The sequence below is a fragment of the Nothoprocta perdicaria genome, unplaced genomic scaffold (genome assembly GCF_003342845.1).
Source record: "Nothoprocta perdicaria isolate Ctin4 unplaced genomic scaffold, notPer1 scaffold_0, whole genome shotgun sequence".
In the NCBI taxonomy this organism is placed as follows: Eukaryota; Metazoa; Chordata; class Aves; order Tinamiformes; family Tinamidae; genus Nothoprocta; species Nothoprocta perdicaria.
The window spans coordinates 16,866,279-16,883,287 of record NW_020454092.1 but is presented as its reverse complement, the minus strand read 5'-3'; the positions used below and the strand labels follow the sequence as shown (position 1 = coordinate 16,883,287).

Below are 17,009 nucleotides of genomic sequence, written 5' to 3'. Positions count from 1 at the left end.
TAAGGAGAGGTGGTTATTTGGTTATTCAGATTGGTTTTACTTTTAAGTCCTTTGAAGCTTCCTTGTAAGCAGCTCCAGCTCCCTTTCGAAAGCTGCTCGGCTGCTGCTGGCCACCCCTGCGGTGCGGAGGGTGCCGCTGGCTCGGGAGCCGAGCGCTTTCCTTGTACGATGGTGCCCGTGCGGTTCTGCGCAGCGGCCAGCAAGGGGTGGTGTTGCAGAGAACTTGTCAGAATTAAGTCCTGCAGAAATTAATGTCTCTCTTGTGAATCCGGATCCTCCGATTTAAGAACAAGCAATCCTTGTGGTTTTTTTTTTTTTTAAACTCCTTTCTTTTCAAGAAATATATTGTTATCTAATGCTTATCACAATATGTAATGTTATAATCAAATATTTCTTTTCTATACAATCAACGTTGGACTTTATGAAACCTGAAGAAACCTGACAATCTAGAAATGTGAATTTTCAGAATTTGATTTACACAATATTAAGAATAAATGTTTGCTTTTCATATTAAATATATGTTTGCTATCAGTTTGACACTACTTTTGATATTTCAGGGTTGAATAGATGTCATTGAAATTTTTCCTATGATATGGTGACATTGTAAATAGTTATTTTAAGTTCAGTAGTATTAACTAGTGGGAGCAATAGCCAGCACAACAATGAAAAATGGCCATAAACTATTTTTTATCGTGATCTCTGTTATTCTTAAGATCTAAATTCTGAAATTCTGATTTTGCCCTATGCAAAAAGGTTGTCTTTTGTTTTAAACTCTATTTTTTTGAAAATGTTACTTTTTAGTATATATAGACACCATGATGTTTTTGTGTTTTTTTGAGAGGCTAAACTTTGATTTTTAAAATTAAAAATAATTTACAGACTTAATAAATGACCATAATTGTATACATGTTTTTATTTTTAAATTGTTAGTTGCTGAAAGAAAATAGATACATATTGCCTGCTTGTTCTTATGTGTGCAATATCAATTACTGTTTTGCTAGAGGATCTTAAAGGAACCAGAAAGGTAGTACAGTGCGTGGGAATTTATCTTTACATGCACTGAGGTCATCTTATTTCTTGGTACTTAGAGGTTATAATCAACATATCAAATACAAAATCAATTTAAAAATGAATGTATTGTTTTCTATCTTAAACAACTGAAGGCAAAAATGAAACATGAAAAACCACCCCTAATGCAGAAAAACAAAGGCTTCCACCCATAACCGACTCAACGCTAGAATCACAACCTCAGTTTGCCTTTACCTCTTTGAAATAAACATTACACCCAATGCAGAGTACAAAATCATTAAGATGAGAAGCTAGAGTGGCAAGAAGATTTGTGGAGCTGCGTGCTGCCGCTGAACAGGTGAACGTGTCTGTCTGCAAAAGTCTCACCGAAATCACTGGGGACCTGGCGGAGGTAGAAGGGACGACAAACACTTGTCTAATTATGGAAAACAAGCACTGTTTTTTATGTTAACTCCCTAATGGCTTTTTAATTTAATTTTTCTTTTTTTCCTTTTAGCCTAGGCTGAGCCTTGTAACAAATGATCTTCTTTGATCGTCTTCTAGTTGCTTTGTGTGATTTGGAGAAGTCAGTAATACTTTCTCTCTTGTTTCTCCCCATCTCTTACCTCTCCAGAGATGACTAGCATTTTTATTCTGTCTCTCTCTTGTTCACACTTCTACAAATTAATAGTTTACTTTCCTTCTGGTGTGTTTTTGTAGTAGTGAAGCTTTATGCAAGTTGCAGCTGCCAACCACAAGAGGGCAGGAAGGACTATTCAATTATTACCGATAAGTGCCAGTCAGTGTTTTCAAATTAGCTTCTGGTATATTAACAAAAAGGAGTATAATGGCCAAGTTATTGTTTGATTTACAGATAATTGGCATATTGCAGGGAGGAGACTTAATTTCACCCTTTTAAATTAAACAGGGAGATTTAAAAAGACATAAAATATTCATTAATGTTCAGTGATTATAAAGCAGTGGCATATATTTATTCTACCTTTATTACTGTTTCGATGGGAAAATACTGCAAATATTTCAGAAATCGAGTTGGCCATACTGACAAGTTGAAATGTTTAAGCAGTGTTAATGCAATCTGCTCACACGTTCTATTCTATGCAAAAAGATTCAAAATGACTACATCAATTATTAAAAGAAATATTTAAAATTCTATCAATGTTCCATTGCTTGCCACAGTTGAGTACAACTGTCTCTTCAGGGCCAGCTGTTTGGTTTGTTGTTACTATTAGTGCAGCAAATTTTAAGGAATAAAAAATATTTGTTTTACAAATATTTCTGGCAAAACCAAAACAAAAAAACTTGTAGAGTTGTCATAAATATTTTGCAATGGTTTATGTGAAATCCAGTGAGCTCTTTGGTGGGTTTTAATATAAACTACTGCTGCTTCAGTTCTATTTTCTTTTTCTTTGTTTAGAATGTGTGCTTGAAATGATATCTGGATGAAATGTTATTTAAAAAAACAAATCCTGCTGTTGTATTGAATACAATCTTGTAGAAAATCTTGTAGAAACAACATGCTCAGGTCTGATTCCACAAATTCACCTCTATAATTCTATAGTTAGATTTTGGGTGACACGGAAAAGTGCTTTTATGACATGTTTTGTCCACATCTTCAACTGTTGACACATTAAGATCTAATTTTTAAGTTAAACTATAACTTACAGTGATTTGCAACCTATAATGAATCTTAGGAAATGAAGTTAAAAAAAAAAAAAAAAGGCAAATTGTCCAAGCATCTGAGTCTTGGATTTTTTTTATCTATCAATTTATTTATTTATTTATTTGTTTGTTTGTTTTATGTGAGTTGGGTAGAGGAGTTGTTAACTTGGAAAGTTCATGTTAACATGTTGGCCTAAATTGCAAATTAATCTGTGTCAGTTTTCTGACATCTGTTTGTTCTTGTAAAATTGCAGTATTAAATTAATTCTGGGCAGATACTGTTCTGGGGAGAAAATCGTGATTACTTTTTTTTCCATGATCCACATTTTAAAGTGCAAGTGAGTAAGTTTTGTGCTAGTCTATAGACTGTGAATTAATACATTTTCAGTGTACTGTATGGTTAAATAAGGACAGTTTTAACAAATTAAAGTGCTAATACTGTTAAGATTAGGAGGAGGAGTTTTCAGTCTGAATACTTGCTCTTTATTCACCTCTGATAATTAAAAAAAAGGCTATAGCTAGTTGAAAGTAGAGGTGAGAGTGTGTTTTAATTTCGATTTAAGAAGATATATGGAGAATTTTTTAGGACACTTCTACTTTCAACATTGTTTTTCATCTGTTTTAACTGTGTTATACCCAAGAATGAATGTTTCTCCTACTATTTATTTTTGTGAGTTGCAGTTTTATTACCTCAGAGATGAAGGACAAGGTTTGTTGTGTTTTGTTTTGTTTGTTTTTAATTTGATTTTTATGAAGGGAATACTTAAGTATTTCTGTTAGAAGCAACTTTGCTCTTTTATTGAGGGGAAAAAATTGAATTATATAATTTGAAAGTCTAAACTTTTTGAATTTGGAAAGCTTCTTTTTGAATTACAGTAATGTGCTTTGTGCTTTTTATCGCTTTAGTAAGCGACCTGGAGGAAAGAAACATTCAGAAAATTTGAACAAATTACCTTCCTCCATTAGAAACGAGGAGTTTGCATTTGTCTGTTTTACTGCCGGTCCAGTCTTTGAAGCCTCTTTTGTGATTCCTGTGGGCAGGATTACAGCAGTCCTCAGTGTACACAAGCTGTAGCTATTAAAGGGTGGACAAGTTAAATATGCAGAAACCCTGGGCCCCTTGAATATCTGTCGATCTTCTTATCATATGTATCACTCGTATATAAATAAATATATATATATATTTTTTTGTAACTACTGGAGGCTCGGGTTGAAGATACAAGGTACAACATTTACCGTTCAATATAATTCTTAGCAAAACATAAAATAGGTGCAAAGAAGATGGGTTCCTAAATACGGTCAGCCTTTGCAGAGCTGCATCTGCTCTTTAGCCCGTTCCTGTGGCCAATTAAAGCAACCAGAGGGGAGCTGCTTCGGGGCTCAGTCACCTGTGGTAGGTAGCGTGTTTGTGCTTCCTTCCCTATAGGCGTCCTGGCTAAGGTGGAATACGGAAAGCAATGTATCCAATAGCACTAGAGGCAGGAGGAGGAACTAGCTACACACAGAGCTGCTCTGGGATGGGATCAGCTGTAAATTCTGTGTTGACAGAGGCTGCTGATAGTTTGAAGTCATTTTTGCAGATTTATGAACATTTTTGATAACTGAATGTGAATTCTGATATAAAGTAAAAATGTATAAACACAAGCAGAAAGCTCATTTAAAAGGCCTAGATAATGGCAATGCATAAATACATGTGAGTAGCTGAACTCTCTGCAGCATTCAGAAAATTTAATTGATGAAGATTTTGTACATTTTTGACTTTTGATACTTGTACAAATATTTTCAAACCAGTTAATGCTGGGTGAGATCACCCATACTAAAGGTCAGGCATTGGCATGGGAATGTGGAATTTGTATATACCATTCGTCATCTTAATACTGTAGCACAGTGATTGCAATGGGATATGCCTGTCAAAGATTAGACTATCGATATACCCAATCATTGCACATGCATAACAGTTTCACAAACAGCTATGTTATATTGTGGCATTCCCGGCTTTATTCAGATAGTTTAAAAATGCTATTCTTATAATCTGTATCTAATATTTCATTTTAATATTTGATGGGAGGTGCACAAATATTCCATACTATTTGTCAATTATTCTCATAGTATTGGAGAAGCCATTAAGTGTTGTTGTTATAATGTATTCAAGAGCCTTAGATTATTTTTGTGAAAGCTGGAAGTTTTGCTTTTCAAAGCAATTTGTCATGTAACAATTATATCCAGTTTATAGCACATAATTACAACAGAGTACGTAATTTAAACACCTAATGTTGTTATAGTCTTGGTGCTCTGCGGTGGCAAATGAGAGTGCCGGCTAGCAAGTTTAGGCTTCAACTTTTTTAAAAAAAGGAAAAAAAAACTTTCTTTCTAAAGCTAAATGAACTTGATATTTTTGCCTTAAAAAGAAAAAAAAAAAAAGAAAAATAACATATTGCTAAAGTAAAATGCATCCACTGGGAGGAAAATAAAAAAGACTGGCCTTGCACGGGTATTAAAATTGTATGGATAGGAAGTTCCTTGGGAAATAAGAGAAAATATCTGTTATGTACCTGTTCAAAAGTGATAGCTTTATTTCGTGTTCAAGACACCTATCTGTCTGACTGTGGAGACAGTTCTGTTTCTAGGGAATTGCATAGAGAAAAGCGTATAACCAGTATTTTAATGCAACAGAAACAGCAATAAGAGATAAAGGGCACTCTTTTACGCCTCTATTAATTATGAAGAGTAATATATTCCCAACTGAATATGTTTCATAACCTGTAATTTGTTTTTTGGTGGGTTTAGGCGTGCATATCATTAAAGAAACGATCTTCAGTTATCAAAAACTAGTAAACATGGACATTTTTATATGCAAGAAAAGGCAGAGAGTAAATAATTGCACTGGTGACCAATACTGTAATAATCCTGTTTTACAATATGCACTTGACAGGTTGTAATAGTGCTAATTGAAGAGACTAATTCACACTTGCTTCATTCTATTCAAAGGCAAAATCAGCAGCTTGTTTTGCTTTTGACCAGATGGTCCTGATGAACACCTACTGTGCACTTTAAGTGCTTTACTAGAATTACAAAGGCTGGGGGCTGCGTCCGACTCAAAATGATTTGAGAGGAGAAAAAAACCTCGCTGCTCAATGGATTTGGTGCAACTAAATTAATTCTAGTGGACCCATTACACATTGAGCCCCCTTTTCAAAGTGCTGAGCCTCCTCGTTTGTTCTGTAGCAATGAGAAAGTGAAAGGCAGATTACTGCAAACAGAAATAAAAAAAAAAAGTGCTGTGAAAAGGAGAAAAGAGGCCTTGAAGCCTTTTCATATCATTTGGGTTTTTCAAGTGCGTTATTTTTGGGGAGGGTGGATGTATGAAAAGCCAATTGGAGTGTTTTTTTGTTTTAAAGTGCGCTATTTAAGTACTATGAATATAAAAGCAAGAGCAACAGTTGACTGAGTTTACTGTGGTAAAGCTTTGTGTCCAAGGATGAATCAAATTCATTATAGTCAATGCTTTGTATTTTCATATGAATGTAGGGTTAGTTTCACAAGACTGTGTCTGTTTAGGATAATTATAATTTAATATTTTCCCTTTATAAAGTTATCACTGTAGATATCTAAAATTCACTGAAAGCAGTGTTTTTTTTTCTTGTATAAATTTAGAAGCACCGTGTGAGATTAAAACTCCAAAGGAAGCTGTTTAATTTCCAAAGGAAAGCCAGGCATGTTCCAATAGCTCCAAAGCACAGATTATTATAACTAATTAGAAGTCACACATCTGTTAGCTTTCGATTTGTCCACGTTTGTAGTTCGTACGTTTATATCTTCCCTTCTCTCTTTCTCTCTTCTTTCCCTCTGTTTCTATCACACTCCATAAATATGGGTTGGATTTGAGAGAGCCAGAAAGGATAAGGATCAATTTATTTGAATTTGAAAGTAATGAGGAGTCATTGTTATAATTTTGGTTGCAGGTTCTGTTCCATAAATGCTCAGTCATGTGAGTTGTCCTTATTTTCAAAGTAATCGTGTTGAATTGAATAGCTTTCCTCATGTAATTTAAAGATGCGAAGGATTTTGGGGCTCAAGGCCTAATTTAGATTCCCGACTTATTTTTTTTAACTGCAATTAAATCCATAACACAGTATTCTGATTTTGATTTTTTGCTGCTTTTTCTTTTAGAGGAGAATTTTTGTGCAAAGCTTCTGTCATTATGCTAGCTATTAAAAAGGTGTTAGCATGAAATGACAAGAAAATGTAAGCAGCTTTATGAACATATTAAACAGCTATGCACCTAACTCTGCACCATTTAAAGGGGTAAAGCAGTATTTGGTAGCTAAATAGCACAGCACAATTGCCTATGTGAATTATATTGAGTCGAGTCATAAATGAAAAACTAAATGTTAGCATTTTTTCACAATTAAAAATAATTTGCATGTTGCAAATTAGAATATAGTAAGTATAGTAGAGGTTAACCTTTCTTCCTTATGTTAACTATATTATGATCCCTCCTCTTATTATATAATAAACACTAAAAAAAAAAAAAAGCCAAACAATAACAGGCCTTGAATTGCTGACTTGTTTTCAAACAATGAAATTTGTATTTGTGCAAATTATAGTAGGCACAGTGTTCTCTCATGTTTTCTCATCAAACAACCCAATTATACTTATAAATAGTGAGGTGTTAATGAACTGTTGTTCTGGAAAAGTTCTTTTTTTTTTTTTTTAACTTGAGTAAGAAAGGAAACACTTCACAATTTTAGACAGCTTGCTTAGTGAGAAAATATTTGAAAATATTGTACCTATGTAAATCATGTTGGTGCTATCACTTTTAAATACACAGCAGAAGCTAATCTAAAAACCCTTGAGTTCATATGGAACAGAGCTAGATTCCTGGCTTTGTAAATTGCTCCCTTCATTGGGCACTGATGATTTCCTTCTGTTTATTGGGTTAGAGAAGAGTTTTTCTTTTTCCAGTAAAATACAGTCCATATTTAGAGTTAGAGAATATAAATGCATTCATTTAATAGAAAAAGATAGGAATTTACTCTCCAGAAGGTTAAGGTGGTGAGTATATTTAAAAGTCTTAGTGGAGATGTGGTGCTGAAATACTCTGCGATATCTTAGATATAAATAGTGTAATGACAGGACAGTACTAAATCATTCCGTAATTGCTGTGCTAAGAAAATACTCATTTGTGAATTCAAAAGCTAATGAATAATACTTATTGTTATGCAGCCCATAACATCAGAGTGAAACTGTTTGCTCTTTAGTTAAAAAAAAAAAAAAAAATTCTTAAAATTTTTTAGACTTATTGCTGTATAAAATGTGAACTTAAAAGTTATCCTTTTGTATTTGTACCCAAAGTCATGGGCATAAATTGAAGTCTTGGACTCATTTAAAGGATAAAATGGCCTCATAATCACCCTCAATAAATCCCCGTTACTGTTTTTAAAAAGGGTTATAGAGGCTCTGGGCAAACATTTGCAATAAGTGGCAAAATTTATGCCTTGCTTTGTGACAGTTGCGTGACCAGACAGTGGGGTATAGGATTGTTTTAAGGTTTTTACAGCTGCAGGCAAAAGCATCTGTTCCTAGAAAAGCCACCATTGTTTAATTTTGACACTGACTTTTCGATGCTGTGGGTACCAGTCGCTGGATTAGGTGCCACTAAGATAAAATTTGTTTTAAGTTGCTCCCAAATGCAGCTGTCACTATCCAGGGCCGTGTAGCTCAAGCAAAGTAGACACAATCAAAACAAGCGTTTTTGTAAAAGGTCATCTTATTAGGCTGAAAAAGCTCAGAGTGGGATTTTTGACAATATTGTATCTTGTGAGTAGCTAGGCTATTAGCTTTGGGGCTTGCTTAATTCTGGTGATGACTAACATGTGTGACCACCACATAAGTAATGAAAGAAAAGGATTTTTTTTTTTAACTTTACTACTTTCCCTTTTAAATATCTATTTTATTTATTTTGATTAAGGAGTTACTATGTTGCTACACTATGTAAACTCTCTGTATGTATCTATAGAATCATATCTCTACAGTGAAATGTAAGGGCTTGCAAAAATCGGGGAAAATGACATTTTTGGAAAAGCTTCCTTTTTTTTTCTTCAAAGTTTCCAGCGAATTAAAAATGAAAGTGCCCTTCATTTTATGTATCCCAGAGTTGTGTTAATTTCTACCCAGCTGGTCTAAAATGATTGATACAAAGCCAAATTTGTGGCTGCCTGCATTACAAAGTCTGTAATTTGCTAATGAATTATGATAATAATCTTTCATCATACATGAAAGATTTAGACAAACAATTTACTAACTATATAGTTTGATCACAATTTTTGGGTTTGTACCAAGCCTCAGATTTTCCCCAGCATGGATACCAGACCAAAGCAAACTCATTCTTACCATGTTTTGAAAACAATAATGCAGGAAGATGCGGGGGAAGATGGTGAACAGCAGAAATGATGCAAGCTTTTCGTGTAAATCACTTTTATACATGTATATGCAAGTCAAACCACCCAGTGTTTGACTAGAGAAGCTCCATGGTATTCCTGACATAAGAAGCTGTTGGAGATCTGGTGGAACCAATTGGTCTGGTGTGCTGCATTGCAGGAGCACAGCAGTTAAGTGGAAACGGGGTAGGGGTGTTTCTTGAGCTAAGGTATGGGGTAGGCAAGCTATTTAAAGCATAGCTATAGAAAGATATAGGAGGAGCAAGCAAATTCAGCTTATTTGCTTCTTAAGAAAAGGGCACACTTGGAGGACCTTCTGAGGACAATGTTTTCAGACTGTGGCCTCCGTATGAACAGGCTTGTTGCTGTTAGGAAGACTACTCATATTTGGTTGTCCACAGGAGGAATCCCTGGACCTGCTGACAAAAGACAGCTCCCAAGTTCTGCAGAACTTGCTTCTGTGGTGGATTTTTCATTGTTTTTTAAAGTGAGCAACATGGAAAATGGGAGAGGAGGTTTCTGTTGAGTGCTCACCAGCTTTTCCTCTGTTTTGCATATAGGCTCGGGTCACTTAGCTCCTTTGGGACCAAGTTTACTCCAGAGAGTTCAAGGTTTTTACTCTTATTGATGGACACCCTAACTCAGAGAAACAAAATCAGCTAACACTTGTGTTGAGTCCTGTTACTTATTAAAGTAAAACAGTTAAGAACAAACAAACATGATCCAGGGGAAGGACTGGGAATGTGGGCATGTGAAAAGATAAGGAAAGGAGCATTGGGGTAGGCGCAGACTGATAGGGAGGCTGAACTGTGGACGAACCTAGTTGTGGTATTTGGTTGTGTTTTGATGTTGCTTGTTTTTTTTCTTTTCTTTTCATGTTTAGAGAACCAGAACTTTGTAAACAAACGAGGTTATATTCATGGGTCATGTTTTACTGATTTTTTTTTAATCTAAATTGTTTTGAAAGATTATGTTTTTTAGCCTTCGCCACCTTCTCAGTTGATAGAAAATATAGAACGGTGCCCTGATGGCTCAAACCAATCTATCTAAAGTCACATTTGCTATGTTACGTTTTGGAAGAGAAAAAGATTATTAAAAGATGGTGATTTTCTTGGGCTACCTACAGAAACTGTCACAGACTGTGCAGTTAGTAGCATAAAATACTATTGTGTTGATTATTTGTGTTATTTTTTTGCAGAAGATGCAGGATTTATAAATAATAACTACTGAGATATTCAGGAGGAGATCAGAAGTAGCTCTTAGTTACGTTCCAGAAATATGGATGTTGAGCCCTTCGCAGCCACTTGTTTGCTCTGCAGATCTGCTCCTATTGCACTGCCCTCTAATATAGCTATAGATGGCAATATAGTGTTTTGCAGGGAGATTTAAGGAGAGACATCTCCCATTACAGTTCAAGCACCATCTCGGTCTACTACTTTTAGTACAACAGGAAAGCAACTTTTATCCTACCCAGATGTAACAGAATTTCTAAATTTTTCATTGACCTCATAAGACCAAGTCTTGAAACATTAGTGTGGACCTGCCCGACTTGGCAGTTTATCTTTTGCACCAGGGAGAGACATTTCACTTCCCTCTTTTGTGCTACAAAAGAAAGTATCGCCTTGCACTGTTCTGCTGCTGCTTTTTGTGGAGGGTGTCAGAGTTTCTGCACGATTATTTGTCCTAGTCCCTGCCCGAACTGTCTTGTGTTCGCACTGCTTAGCTGTGTGCACATAGGATGTTCTCAGTTGCAGTCTAGCCTTTTCTCTGCACGACCCATGTCAATGCAGAGAATAAAAAAGAGCCGAGACCTTTTAAGCAGGGGGAATGAAAGGGACTGCTGGTTATAGGTGAAATTGTCAACACAAAACACTTCCCAGATTAAACTACGTGCTTCTTACGCTCCCCACTTTTGAATTATTCAAAGGTAAGTCCTCCTTGCCTTAAAATAGGAGCTTTCTGTGAGTAAGTGCAAACAGAAGTTTGTACAAAGCATAGATGGGAGATGTTGAACAGGGGGAAAAAAACTTTGCTTGTGGTTATGGATAAATGAATGATTGCACAGAAAAATCGCAGCATTTCTTAAGTAAAAATTACTCTTTCAGAGCTACTGAGCTCAGTAAAATAAGACCTGCCTTCAGACATGAGCAAAAGAAAGTGAAAGCCAATATAAAACTAAACCAATACAACTGTTTCTTTGTATTTCCTGAAAGAAATTGCAATGATACTGCTATGAATGAGATCACTGAAATGGCTTTGGTTCCTAGGATTCATTATTCTTTTCCCCATTTCCATTTGGAATTGGAGTAAGGCATGGCATGGTCTACTTTAGGCAACAAAAGAACAGTTATTAATGGAAGCTTCTCTTCATTTTGTTGTTAATTTTGGAATTAACTCATTGAACATATGAAAGGATTGAATTCCTTCTATATCAAAGTTATGTACTATGGAGATGGTAGAGAGTTAATAGATGCTATGGACTCTGATGAAAGTTTTTCATATTTTGAGTGGTTGTATCAAGGATGTAGTGGTATCATGTAGTATCAATAATCCTGATCACTACTAAAGAGATTTTTTCAGTAACCAAATTTTCCCCAAAAATCTCCAAAATTTTCCAATAAATTTAGCTAAATTGGGAGCTACTTGCACCTGCTGTCTGGCAGTACTCTGCATGAGAATATCCAATATGAGATGCAAAAATCATACAATTTTAGATGCACTATACTAGATCCAGCAAAGTTTTTCCTAGATTAGGATAGTCCTAGCTTCCTCAACAGGTTGTAAGAGGGCAAAATTGCTTACCCAAGTAGGTACAATTTTCCCTTTTAAGAGGTACATTACCACTGTGTTTAGTTGCACTTTTTCTTGTGGCCAGTTAGAAGCAAGAAACTATGAGACTTGGAGATTTGGTGTTTCTTCTGCAGCAGTAATTTTGAAGCAGAGATAATTTTAGCAAAGGTTGGTCACCTCAAGACATTGATATCAGAAGACATTGGTATCCATTTCCTTTCTCATTTTGTGTGTTTTGTGTTGTTTCAGCTTATAGGTCAGATCTGGGATCATTCAATTTAAACCTAACAAAGTTGGCAGTCCTTTATTTTATCCACCTGGATTATATTATCCACCTTTATTTTCTCTTCTGTAGATCTTTTTGCTACTTTGATAGATATTTTCTTATATTTGTGGTGTCTTCTTGTTGTTTATTTTAGATACGGAATTTGTATAGATGTGGGTATCCTTGTGGTTCACAGAAGGAGCTTTTGGTATGAATCTGTGAAACAGTTGTTTCATTAACATTTTCGGGGGGAAAATCCATGCAGAATGCCTGAATATGTAAATGCACAACTTGTGATGCTATAGCTTGTCAAATAACCATAGATGTGGTATAGCTGGGCAAACTGTTTCAGTGTGTGCATATACAGTAGGTATTTCTCTCCAAATTAATATTTGCCTTTGCTGTGTGTGCGTAGTGCAAATACGTGAGAAGTATATAACAATTAATAATATTTTGTATTTGATGTTTACATAATATGTGCTCTGCATTTTAATTCTTAATGTTACCTGCTGCTTTAATCATCCTGAATTAGTGTTCCGAATGTATTGATTCAAAGAGAATTTATTAGTTATTAATTTTTGATAGACACTTCTATGCTTGGAAAGGGTTGGGTTTGGTTAGTAGTTAGCTGGCATATTTTGAGGTGGCCACTTTGCCCTTGAAATATCTCTATCATAAAACATTTATGTTTTATGTTTTATGTTTTATGCTGTATGAATGTTGCTGATAGTTGTAGTGGTGAGAAAAACTCATGACATAAACACTGATTTCATAGCGGTTTCTAACGTAGCACTGTTTTGTGCAAAAGGAACATGTAGGCTTTTAAATTCAGATGTACTTTTGATTTAGTTAAACCAGCATGGGCTTTTGGAAATGTCCTTACTTGTCCTAAGGGCAGCTTGTTTTGCTTTAACATACGCAGAATAGAAATGCCATTAAACTAAAGTTGGGCCTTGTCCTTAGTAAGCGATAAAAAATATTTCAAATCATATATTAGTTAATACATAAGGAATGATTAATAACTCATTGCATTTACAAAACACCTTAATAGCATTCTATACATGAATCAGCTTAAGTGCCAAGCTTAGATTCCCTCAGGAGTTCATCGCTGCTATCCAAACATGTGGAAACGTTGGTCCATGCTGAAGTGAACGTGGCTGGGTGCAGAGCAGTGGAGAAGCACCAGGTCCTGTAGCATCAAACGCTAAGTCAGAGACCTGTAAGCAGCAGACCTGCTTGTCAGTACCACCCTGTTGACTTCATGTGCTTGAAGTTTTCCCTCTGAAACAAATCATGTTCTAGTGAATAAATAGGACCTTTTGACTGTGGACCTCTTGCATTCTCAATGTTACTTACAAAAAAAAGTTATCCTTTATAATTTTCAGAAAAAAAGGGGTGTTCTCTTCCAGAGTCAAGTCACCTCGTGGTTTTCATTCCACACTGACTATTCAGGGCCTAAAACCTTCCCTTTCTTTGGTGGATATAAGCTATATTTTCCCTAGAGAACGTCCCCAGTTTTCTTCTGCTCTCCTCTCCCTGGGTTCTGCCCATCCTACTCGCGTGGAGGAGGCTGCTCCCGCAGCCCTGCCCTCCTCTCCGCTCCCTGCCGAGGTGCCTTTGAAGGCAGCCCCTGGGTCAGGGGCAGCTCCGTGTCTGTGGGACGGGGCCCTGGGGAGCAGCAGCCGGACAGACCTGTCAATGGCTTTTTCCCCCCCTCCCCAAGCGTTAATTGTGGTCACAAATGTGAAGTGTTTCTGTAAAACTAAGATCTGGCTATTACGTATTTATTTTCTATCATGTCAAGCTTGCTCAACAGACAAGTCAAAACAAGACTATTTATTTATTTATTTATTTATTTATTTATTTACTACCACTAACACCTCAGCCTGAGATCTCAAAAATCATTGTTTGTTCTGGTTAGCAGCTGATAGGAAACAATAAAGATTTCGGCTTCAAAATTTAATAGACACTGCTCATGGGTGCTGGAAGCACAGCTGTATGCAGTTTAATCTCCTGCAGCTTTACTGATTCTCTCTTAAAAGAAAAGATCTAATGAAAGGAAAGGGAGTCCATGCAGTTTTTTATTTTGCAGTGTGATTTTTTTTCTGGCCTGCTCTATCCCTGCACAGGAAGCATGCTGTAAAATCTTCTGATTCACGTGTAGATACAGAAAAACTAACGGTTGTCATTTCTATTGGCCAGCTTGTTTTACTAGATGATCTCCATTGCAACTTCTTCTGGTGACCTATTTCCAATAGGTCATCAGTAGCTGGAATTTCCTGTTGAAGAGGTGATGATATGAGCAGTAGTTTCCCATCCTTCTAACTTACAGACTTAAGTCTAGGTCTTGGAGTGACCTTTTCCTTCCCCTCTGCTTCCTTGCAAACCAGTCTTTGATTTTGAGTGTCGGGACTGCTACTCACACAGCTCTTTATCAGAGACACAGAGGTACAAAACAAATGCACTCAACTTGCTGACAGCTGCTGCTTCGTTCCTGTTATAGACTAAGGGTTTTTGTCCTTTTCCTTATGAGGGGCTGGTGAGTGATGGTGCATGTTAGGAAGCTCGGAAATATATTTAAACACTTTAAATATATTTAAACTAGTGTTAATCATGAAATCAAACCAGAATTGCATAGCTTCTTCTAGTAAAGATAAAAGCTATATTCAGATTTCACTTTTGCTCAATTCATTTTGTAATCCCAACAGATTCAATCCATCTCGTACTGTCCTTGTCTTAAAAAAAAAAATCTGATAAAGTTCAGTTTTTGCAATATCACTGAAGGAGAAGAAGAAAGTATAGCTGACATATGTAGAGAATTTAATAAATGTTTGCCCCTTGTGCAGGAATCTTTGAATATTTTTTTCACCTGTGTTGCCACTGCTGTTAAAGTGCAATCTGTGTCAATAAAAGGAAATGCAAGTCAGAGATCTTTCCTAGATATGATTAGTTCAATCTTTAAAAAAGCAAAAGTAGATTGAAATCTAATCTTTAATCATTATCTTGATTTCTTGGCTTATATTTTTTGAAAACCTATGTCATATTGGATTTGAATGCAAATGAAGAGCCAGCTTTGTAGGATGCCACACTAAACTTTAAAAAACTTCAAAATTGCTTCCAGTGAAAATGTGATTGGGATGCAGGTACAGCGAAGTGGGGCTTTAAAAGTGCCTGCTTTATAATTTTTATTCAATGTCCTGCAGAAAGAAATGTGTAATTTTTAGTACATGTTAAACATTCATTAAATGAAAGATTTTTTTCTCTGTCTTATTGTTTTTTCCCATAAAATTCCATGATTAAAGATGTAAACCAGCAATTTCTTGCTTCTATAGCACAACATAGTTCAGAGCTGAGATTAGAGAAACCCTGTAGAGTGGCTAATACTCGAGGGCATCCCCAACTAGAAAAGTATGTGAATTTAGGCATGGGAGGAAGGAAGGATCTGCTTTAAATTTAGTGTAGGGTCACTGAATCTTAATGATAGATTAAACAAGGGAGGTGGGATAATGAATAGGGGTATGCAATGTGTAGCACTAATACCAGAAGTCCATGGTTTTCACTGGTTATTTAATGTCTTTTCCCATATGTTTCTGAATAGTGCGGGTTATGGCAGGGATGAGCTAAGGAATAGCTTTGTAAGTGAAGTGTTAAATAAATTGAAATCTCTCTATAAAAATGTGCATGTTTATAGGAAAACTGCTTGTTAATTGTATATTTGGGCGGACCTTATATACATATAACTTAAATCTAGTAATATTAGTAACTGATTTTATTTGATGTATTTATGCTGAAGTTCTTAAAATGTACTGTGCATTTTGTCTGCATAACTTTTTCTCTTATGTGGAAGTAACAGTGATAACTTGGTTAAAGCAGAGAAGAAATTATGATTCTTTTTGGATACTGTTGGTGTAAAGAAAAACCGAAGAAGCAGCGGTGATTTGGTAAATGTGAAAATGAAATAGAGGGAAGTACTGAGAAATGTTTTTGTTGATTAGGAGTTGACTAGCAGCTTGGTTATCCTTATTCCATAATTTATTTTAACTTGAGTTTAAAATAAAATCAATAGAGTATCTGTTCAAAATCAAATACATGAAATATATTAAATTTATACTTAATGTCACTGAGAAAAAATCTCATGGTATACATGAGTGCTCAGTTCACACTGAGCTTATGCACATAGTTTGCTTACTTCTTGATACTAACAGGTGAAGAAATTAAGTCAAATATTAAGTCATCAATGGGATTCTGGACAATCCATGTTACCTTCTGTGTAAGGAAGGCACCAGCAAGACACTAAAGCAAAATTCCCTTTGTACCTTGTTTTTTCTTCTGTTGCAACTGGTTACAAATTGTACCTGGAAGGTGCAGTGTAAATCTCAGTGACAGCTTTGTCCTATTGTTGCAACAGTAAATAGCAGTGAAATTAATATCCCCCTTCCCATGCTCATGTCCTTTCAGGTTTGTGTTTCGTGTTTCTCTATAGGTTTATTTTGTTGGCTAATGTTGAGAATAAGTAGATTCTAGGGAGAACCTACTTATCTTTCCTTATTAAGCATTAGGCTTCCTTGTGGTCTTTAGGGGCAAAAATGGTGGGAAGAGAGAGTAAAATATTAAAATCAGATGAGAATTGGAATACCTCTGTGCACAATAATTACTTACATAGTGCTTTGCTTCACAAGATGCAGAGATTGAACTACTTTTTCCATGTATTGGCTGAACTTGAAAGTATTAAGACATTATTAACTGTTCATTTTAACTTAATGAAGTTAAAACTACTCCTTTTAACTAAAATTGATAGGCTTATCACTTAAAATGAAGATTCGCTG

At 35.6% G+C, this 17,009-nt stretch overlaps 1 protein-coding gene across 1 annotated transcript in view; it reads left to right on the top strand.

The window, feature by feature from the left end:
- The window catches only part of FAF1 (Fas associated factor 1), a 129,907-nt gene that overhangs the window by 30,288 nt on the left and 82,610 nt on the right, over window positions 1-17,009 (top strand). The window lies entirely within an intron of this gene.